This window comes from Zonotrichia albicollis, chromosome 3, assembly GCF_047830755.1.
Source record: "Zonotrichia albicollis isolate bZonAlb1 chromosome 3, bZonAlb1.hap1, whole genome shotgun sequence".
In the NCBI taxonomy this organism is placed as follows: domain Eukaryota; kingdom Metazoa; phylum Chordata; class Aves; order Passeriformes; family Passerellidae; genus Zonotrichia; species Zonotrichia albicollis.
Window position 1 is genome coordinate 87,021,702 of NC_133821.1, and position 9,164 is coordinate 87,030,865.

At 40.0% G+C, this 9,164-nt stretch overlaps 1 long non-coding RNA gene across 1 annotated transcript; it reads left to right on the forward strand.

Moving 5' to 3' along the window:
• The first annotated feature begins 2,514 nt into the window (after positions 1-2,514).
• Positions 2,515-7,246, forward strand: LOC113459615 (uncharacterized). The gene is made up of 3 exons (XR_012579851.1): positions 2,515-2,688; positions 3,975-4,151; positions 6,110-7,246. It is a non-coding gene; the product is annotated as an uncharacterized LOC113459615 (long non-coding RNA).
• Positions 7,247-9,164: the final 1,918 nt, after the last annotated feature.

Consider the following 9,164-nt stretch of genomic DNA (forward strand, 5'->3'; position numbering starts at 1 on the left):
TCCTTTACCCTTCAGCCACATCATTTGGCCTTTATTTCTTGTTTTCTACTATGTTACCCCCTATTCAGGATTATGGAAGGCCTAATGCTGGTGGAATTGCTATTGTGCTATTAATCAACAGAGAATAAAATATCAACAGTGAAATGGGAATAATTACTAAATGTCAGAAAAGGAGACAGGTGAAAGCATTCTATAGTTCTGATATTACTGACATTACATTTCTGTGAAAAATTTAAGAAAACAAATTCTTTTTCTTCATAATATTCACTGGTTCCAGTGCTATCACAACTTCTTTTGTAATAAAAGACAAGAAAGCACCCTAAAGTAATCAGATAATTATTTCTGGAAAAAGTACATGAGATAGAAGGGAGAGTTTTTGTCTATGGTACAAAACTTTTATCACATCTACACAACACTGCCATCCATCACACCAATTTCACTTGATTCTCTATGCATTTAATTTGATTTGTTTTTCCTGACTTCTATCTCCTGCTGTGGTGTTTTGGATGCCCACCAAAGCCACTCTATCTCTGCCCTCCTCACCTGGGCAGGGGAGAGAAAACGTAACAAAATGCTTATGGTTGAGATAAGGGCAGGGAGAGATCTCTCCCCAGTGACTGTCATGGGTAAACCAGACTGAGCCTGGGAAATTAGTTAAACTTATTAGCAATCAAAAGCAGAGCAGGATAATAAGAAGTGCAACAAATTTTAAGACACCTTTCCTTTACCCCACCCTCCCTCTAGCTTAACTTAATTCACAGTTCTTTATTTCCCCCCTCCCAGTGTCTCAGGGAGGTGTGGAAAGGGGGTTATGGTCAGTTCATCACATGTTGTTTCTCCTGTTGCTTTCCCCTCAGGGAGAGGAGTCCTTCCTCTACTCCAGCACGGGGTCCCTCCCACAGGAGACGGGCTTCCAAGAACTTGTGCAACCTGAGAGCTTCCCATGGGCTGCAGCTCCTTGCGAGAGGGTCCTTAGAGTGGACCCTCCCAAGGGATGCAGTCCCTCAGGAACAGGCTGTTCCAGCATGGGTCCCCCATGGGGTCACAAGTGCTACCAGCAAATCTCCTCCAGTGTGGGCTCCTCTCCCCATGGGCCACAGGTCCTGCGTGGAGCCTGTTCCAGGGCAGTCTTCCCACAGGGCCACAGCCTCCTTCAGGCACCCACAGCTCCACTGTGATGTCCTCCATGGGCTGCAGGTGGATCTCTGTTACCCCATAGATCTCCTTGGGCAGCAGGGCAAAGCTGCCCCACCAGAGGCTGCACCAAGGGCTGCAGGAAAATCTCTGCCTGAAGCACCCATCCTTCTGCACCGACTTTGGGATCTTCAGGCTTGTTGCTCTCTTGTGTTCTCACCCCACTCTACTCCTCTATGTCCACAATTACTTCTGACCAATACGTTTATTTTTCCTTCTAATGTGATATCACAGAGCTGTTGCCACCACTGCTGACTGTCGTGGCCTTGGCCAGCACTGAGTCCCTCTTGGAGCCGCTGACCTTGGCTCTGTTGGATGCGAGGAAGCTCCAGGCAGCTTCTCAGAGAAGCCTCCCTATTGGACCCTCTGCTATGAGAACACTGCCATGCAAACCCAAAACATCTGCTCTCTATCCAAAACAGAGAGACAACAGACAATTCAGCTGCCTCAGCCTAAGCATTCCTGTCCATTTGAGTTAGCCTAGAGATGCCTCCAGCTGCTGCTACAGAATGGTGCATGACGTGCCAAGATGTGTGTTGCAATTGTCAACACCATGCAGGTGCTTGGGCAGAGTGGGACATCCCAAACCACGTGTTTAAGAGTCTGAGTTGAGACCACACTTATGCACATTTTCAAAATATAACTCATCCTCTTTGTTTGAGCCATGTCGCTCACAGTGATGAAGCGCATTAGGAGGAGGTACCTACCCTTTCTGTCCATTTAACAGAGAGAGCTGAGGGATTTAATTCAGCTGGTTTCTGTGGCTATGCTTGCCACTAAATATGTGTTCATCATAACTGACAAAAATGGAAAAAAATATTCAAACAGTAATATTTCATAATATCAAATTCAAAAATCAAACCCAAATTGGAAGCACCACCACCACCCAGTCTTCTCAAAAGTGTCAGTAGACATTAAGGTTATCCTTCCATTGTGAAACTTAATCTTCTACTAGGACAAAGTCATTGGAGATTAATTAGGAGTAATGATCTGTGGGTAAGTCTTTAAAAAGAGGACTGGAATACTTTTTGTGTTGCTGTTGTTATTGCAATTGTCAGATATGTCAACACAGAAGATAGTTAACTTTTGGAGAAGAAACCTCTATTGGATACTTTTACAAATATGTTAATAAACCACACAAAATGGCATCTTCCATAAAAAACTGAAGCTGGCGCTGAAGTCCCAGCAAATGAGTAGTTCAAAAGTTAGAAAGTTAGTTAGGCCTCTCCAGTTTAGGCATTTTTACTTTCTTAATTTGCAATAATTTCTTGGCCACAACGGTACAACATCCTTCTAATCTTTCCTGACTGATCTGTTCAGATTTGTACAAACATACCTTAATAGTCTTTGGAGCATGGATTAGAAAGCAATGACTGACTTCTCAGGGGTCTGTCCCAACCCCACCCTGCAGAGTTGGTCAGGTGCTCATCACAGACTGCGTCTGCTTCCACAGAAGCTCCAGAGCCAGGCAAGGATCCAGTACAGCAACTGAAGGTAAATCCTATAATTATTCTTTGGGTAGTATGAAAAAAGGCAAAAGATTTTTGAAAAATCATCTTTTTGCTGAATCCAAAGCAATTACTCAAACAGCTAATAACCCATTGCTTATTAGTACAACATGTTTTTTTTCAAGCATCTGGACGTGGGTGTTAAATCCCAAACAGCTGTTAGTGATTCCCTGCTGTATCCCTGTATTTTTATTATTGTAATCCATGTATCTCTTGAATATTAGAAGCATTTTAACACATAGAGTTACCAAGCAACTGCTCAGGAGAGCCTTATTATATGCACATTTCTTGCATGCTTCATGAGGCTGCTCTGTGAACAGAATTATCAAAGCACAGGAACAGAAGACTAAGCTGGAGAAAGAGACCAGCTAAAGGAGACAGCAATTTTAGAGGACTAATTCTATGAAACTCACTCTATTTAATAAACATCAAAGACTCAAAGAGCATAGAGGCTGTTAACCTTCTGCAGCTCCAGGCTTCACATTCTGACATGTGAGGCTAGCTGCAAGCTTCATGCCGCAAGAAGGATTTTAAAGACTTTAGCCTTTTTATCTTGGCCCTAGAATTATACTTGTGTAGAGGATATTCTCAAACATTCAACATTCAACCTAATGACCCCAACATAAATGAGCAGCTCAATATGACAGTTTGTATGTGGTAGCAGTGCTCCTACAATGCAATGTCAGCATTACTCATTTTATTTAGTCTAATTTGTGCATGCTTTAGTAGCACCTCATCACATTTTTAGGCCTTTTCTCCAATACCAAGAGGGCTCAGACCTTACATCTTTTATAAAAGCCAGGTATTTCCTGTAATCACATGATTTCTCAAACCTGCAGTGCTTGGAAGCAAGCAACTATATATTTGCTTTCTATATTGGTCAGCATATTTTGATTATGGTAAGAGTCTAAGAAACTGACATGCCATGGTGTTTTTTGTGAACTGCAATTCATATACACATTAATGCTTAAACTGTAACAAATATACAATTTAAGTAGAGATTTGAGGAGAAGATGGTAATAATGTTCCTTTCTGGAAAATTTGGTGTTTTTGAGAACGATATCAAACAAGACTAGAGCATTTAAAAAAGTGAATATATGGGACATGAAATGTTGTTCATTGAAAGGATTTTGGGTTTAAGGCTAAGTATTTTATTAGAAAATATTATTTTTTCAGTCTGAAAAAAACAAGCTGTTTTTCTTTCCTTCTGTACTTCTAACTCCCAGTGTGCTATGGCATTGTAGAATGAATTTTCTGTGTTTTTTTTTCTAGCAGGAACACCCACAAGAGGATCTGCAGGAGTTAGCACATCTCCTGCAGAGCTTGTGTTCAGGCAAAATTAAGAAATCTTTTTGGATAGAAGCTGACATGGAATAGAGCTATTTGTCTTTTCCCTGTAACCTTGAGAACTCCAGCTTCTAGGAGCACAGCTTACTGCTATGCTAACAGGTCTGTTGCTGACAGGCAACTGTCTTAGGCTTTACTGCTTGCCTTGGAAGAAAAATAAATACATTTACTGGCTGCTATGCTTCGACTTCTGTTGAAGTTCAAGCAGAGCAAGCACCAGTGTCTGATCTCCAAGCTGGGTAGACTGTTTCTGTATAAATGACAGTTTTCATGTAGAAATGCAGTATGCGTTCACATAGCTAATCAAATGGGATGAAAGCATGCTGAAAAGCTGTAGCATCCATATTTCCTATTAAAAGGATGCTCACCTTAGAGTCAAAGAAAGTGAAAAGCTCTACAGGATAACTTGAAAAAAAATAGTTGTATGTTATTAGCAGGGCAAATGTGATAGTTTTACCAAAGTATCCTGGGTCAAATTTATTTCAGGTTACCTGGAATATGAATCCGCATCAAAAGCTGTGGCAATCCTTTGTTGAGCAAGTCTCCTACCAGCACTGACATAGTGGTTGCCATAAATTGCCACCAGGGAAAGGGAGCACTGAAGAAAGGATGGGATGACTTTCTGTCCCACACTTAAAACCATGGTGGGAACCATAGCAACAGCTGAGCAGGAGAATACAGCATGTTTCATATGGCATAGAGAGCATGAAAAATCAGGTAGACTCACACTGAGACCTTTTAATTTTTAAGTGGTTTATCACAACATGTGAACCTTTGTTTTATGTTGAAGATTTGCTTATGGGATGCCTTATTGGGTCCATTAGTAACTGGCCACGCAATTTCAGACATCTGCTTCTCTTCCACTAAGCAGCTCTAAAGTTAAACCTGCAGTTGTATGTCATAAAGCATTAACCCCCCAACATCATCTGAACGACTCATCTTTGTTAGCAAATAGGCCCACTGATTTTTGAAGATGGACTAGCAAAAGTCAACACTAGAATGGCACAAAGCATTGTAATGGTCATGCTGTTTCAGGCATCTTTTCTGGAAATGCATACACCAGCCTTTTCCCACCCACCTGAGGAATTATGCAGGATAATAAAGACCATTTAAACATCCTTCCTTCAGACTGCTCCATTTTAGCTGTAGAAGGAACATGGCATTGTCAATAGAATATGCTCCTACTAAACTGCTTTCTGTGTGTAATATCTGGAAAAAGAAACCAACTTTGTATTTCCTTTTGCATAATACATTAACACCCTGTCACCTATAAATACTCAGACTCAACCTCCTGTCAGATTCCATTTGTATTTCTACTTAATATTTTCTTCCCTTCCTTTCAGCACACTCTTTGATACTCTTTGCCTTTTTGCCTTTTTACTGGTTTCTTGGTACCTTGTCTGCACATGAAATTAATTTAGCAACTCCTTTTGAATATTCCTGCTTTTGAATCTTACTTTTAGGCTGATTTAATTTCTGAAGTAATTTAAATGGTGATAAAGTACCCTAATGAAGATTTCTAAATACATTGGTATTCAGGAAAAAATGCTGCAGATTACAATCATTCTCTGCCTTAATCCAAAATAACATTTTATTTCTGGTCTTAAAATAAAGCCTATTGCTACTGAGACTCTCCCTAGTGAAGTGAGACCATGATTGATGTTGAAAATATAATTAAATGAATAATATAATATGATGTAATTTGTAACTATAACATAGTTCTACCATAGCAGTCTTTTTGAATTCTACTTTAATCATATTTGATATAGTTCCTGGAAGCTATGAATGATTTTGGGAATAGAAGACTTCTTACCTGATAGACTTCTACTTTCTGCATGACCATTGCAATACAGAAGTGTCCAAAGATCTTCTACAGTGAATACTGTTAATTTGATTAATATGGTCTGTTTAACTGATTTTGTTTCTTCTGTTTGTTGTACCTCTCATCATTTTGAGCCACTAGCATGGGGGTTCCCACATCATTGGCTATGGGTGGAATCTGGAGAATTTGAATAAGGAAAATTTGTCTCTCTCAATTTCTGACTTCTTTTATCATGCAGGCTTCCTCATCTGGACATCTTCTCAGCTCTGGTGGACTGCCTTATTATTGGGATCTTGAATCCACAACTGCTCCTCTTCATTCTTGTTCTCCTCTTCCTCCTCCCTTCCATGGTGCCTTCATCTGTCTGTACTGCAGAATGAGAAATGTCCCTGGGGGACACTCAGCACTGAGACCCTTTTCCTACACTCAGCACTGTTATTTCCCTGCCTGCTTCTTGAAATTTCCAACAATATGTCTCCAAGACAAATCCTATGGCAATCTTGGGGGACATAATGATACCTGCTAGGAGGCAATATCATTAAATCTACCCATTTCCCAAATGCAAGCATCCCTTACTCTCACTCATGTGAGGCAGCAGGCAGGTTGCACCATACCTGCAGAAAAGCTGCAAAAATGGATTTTTTGGACCCTAAGTTCATCAGATGTGGGCATGTGGCTTAGTGCTGTGCTATATGGTCACATGCAGTCTGTCACAGTGGGAGATAGATCAGGACTGGGGGTTGTTTTAAAGGATGAGTTAATTTACTCAATGTTCTTACTCCTTCACCATCACTCCCCCTAAAACAAAGAATAATTTATTATTATCCATTTCTACCAGTGAAACTCTTCTTAGAATTGGCCTTAAAGACACAGAAAATTACATCAGTGCAATTATATACATTGTTGATGCCAGTCCTGGAAATTTTATCATTTCTTTTTGTTTGAAAAATACATATGTGCTTGTATACATATATTGCAACTGAGAAAAGCTACTGCTTAGCAAATAAAAGCATATTGTCAATGGAAAATTTGTCACAATCCCAATTTTCTACAAACTCTTACAATGGCACATTTTTTCTATCAGCTTTTTTATGTTATCAGTGCACTTGCTGAGAGTAGATAGATTCTAGGGGTTTACACAGGTTAAATTACCTTATGACATTGTATGATTGCTTTGGAACACAGCAATATATCTACTGCATGCAGTGCTTGGGTCCTAGGCACTAGCAGCATTATTTAAAGCAAGGAGCTGTCATGAAGATTCTGCACTCACTCTTTGCCCCAATTCAGTTCAAGAGGAGGATACAGCTGCTTCATGTTTTGAAAGATCTTAGCAAAAGAAATCATATTTTTTGTTCCACACTTTTTATTCTGCTTCAGCTATTTACATAGTTAGGATACAAATTGAAATAAAGATTTCTTGCATTTAAAATGTAGTGGGATCTGATCTCCCATTGAAGGGAGAGGGTTCAGGGGCTGTAGTTTTATTATCAGTAACTTTGGACATCTGCCCCTGATCTTTCCCTAGGCCTGGGATTATACCAGTTATTTTCTGCATTGATGAAGGAGAAAAATAGAAAGAGGAACAAATGTCAACACAGTGATGTGTTTAAAAGGTCAGAATTAAACATGGAGTTAGATCTGCCATGGGACAGGACAGCAGTGCACTAAAAAGGGAATGACTATCCCTGAGGAAGTGTCCTGGCAGTTCTGCACCAGGGCAACAGCCAGGAGTTTTCACTGGGTTTGCCAGCAAGGGCACAGCTCCCTCCACAGTGGCATCAGGGACTTGAAAAGCCATCCTCTGAACTCTACATGGACTCCACAACTCTGTCCAGCTGCCAGCGGCTCTGCACTGTCCCTGAGGCATGGAGATGTCACAGCTTCAGCCTCTTGAAAATCCCCTAGGCAGTTTCCAAGCCATTGCCACATCCCATTGACAACAGACCTCAAGGCTCCTCTTTCTTGTATGAAAACAAAACAAATATCTGATATTTCCCTGATTTTACTTCATAATATATAATATGACTGGAAACATGTAACTTGTAAATATGGACAATATTTGACTTAATTTTTATTTTAATCAATATCTCAAGGAATATTCCCAAGGATTTTTGTTAATACTGACTTTAAGCAATTAACAGATGTGATTCTTCTGCCAAATGCTAATTAGGGTAATATAGTTAACAATCTGTACTAGGACTAGATCTCTAAAGGATGTGCAGAAATTGTCCTTAAAAATCTGGTGCTTTTCCTTTAACAATCCTTCACACTCATGTTATGATGAACCCTATAGGAATTTAGAGGAATTTCACAGCAGTCTGGACCCCAGAGGATGCCATTAAGGAGCCTGCAGAAGGCCTGTCAACAACTAGTCAGTACTCTTACCCATCCACCACCTAAAACTAATTAGACTAATTATGAACAAATGTCAGTGAAATCATAATATTTGCTGCAGGATGATAAGCCACAAAAGAAACAAACAAAGAAACAAAAACATAAAAAACCAAACCAAACCAAACAAAATAAACAAAAAAAAATTAAAAAAAACACAAAAAAACCCATAAAACCCCCATAAAACACCAAAGTAGTTGTTAGTCACAGGGAAATATAAACAACAACAAGCTTTCCCTTCTTCTTCTTCTTCTTCTTCTTCTTCTTCTTCTTCTTCTTCTTCTTCTTCTTCTTCTTTTTTCCTAATATATTTCATTTTGTTTGTTCTGAGCACCATCTGCTGGATGTTGCCAGCTTGCACTAACATCCCTGCCAGAGTGAGAACAGGTTATTCACACACACAAGCTGAGTGAGGCAGACCCTGCTGTCACATACAGACACCACCCTTCATATAAACATCCTCCCAATCCTCATATAACATAGGCAACTGACATATGTTTTATCATTTATTTTTAAACACAGGAGAGGCACGCAGTAGGTCGTGGGTTGCATCGGTGTTGGAAGTGCTAAAATAAATCAGTGGTCAGTGGTACAGCTGAGTGCTCCTGTGTCAGGCACTAATCTGCTCTTACCTCCAGACAGGCACAGAGTGTGCCTGGACAAAGACAAGCTCTAATCCTAATTATCAGACTCATGTTTACTTGGCGCCAAAAGGGGTAAAAAGAAGAGTTTAACCTTCCACTTTTGTCTTAGGCTTGCCACCCTGCCTTGTGACCACAATCTGATACGTTTGCTCCTTAGAAAATTCCAACAGAATTTCTCTAAAATGTTTCTCCAAAATTTCACTGACTCTAGTACCTCCCCATTAGAGCCTATTAGACTTGTATAAGGAAAACACA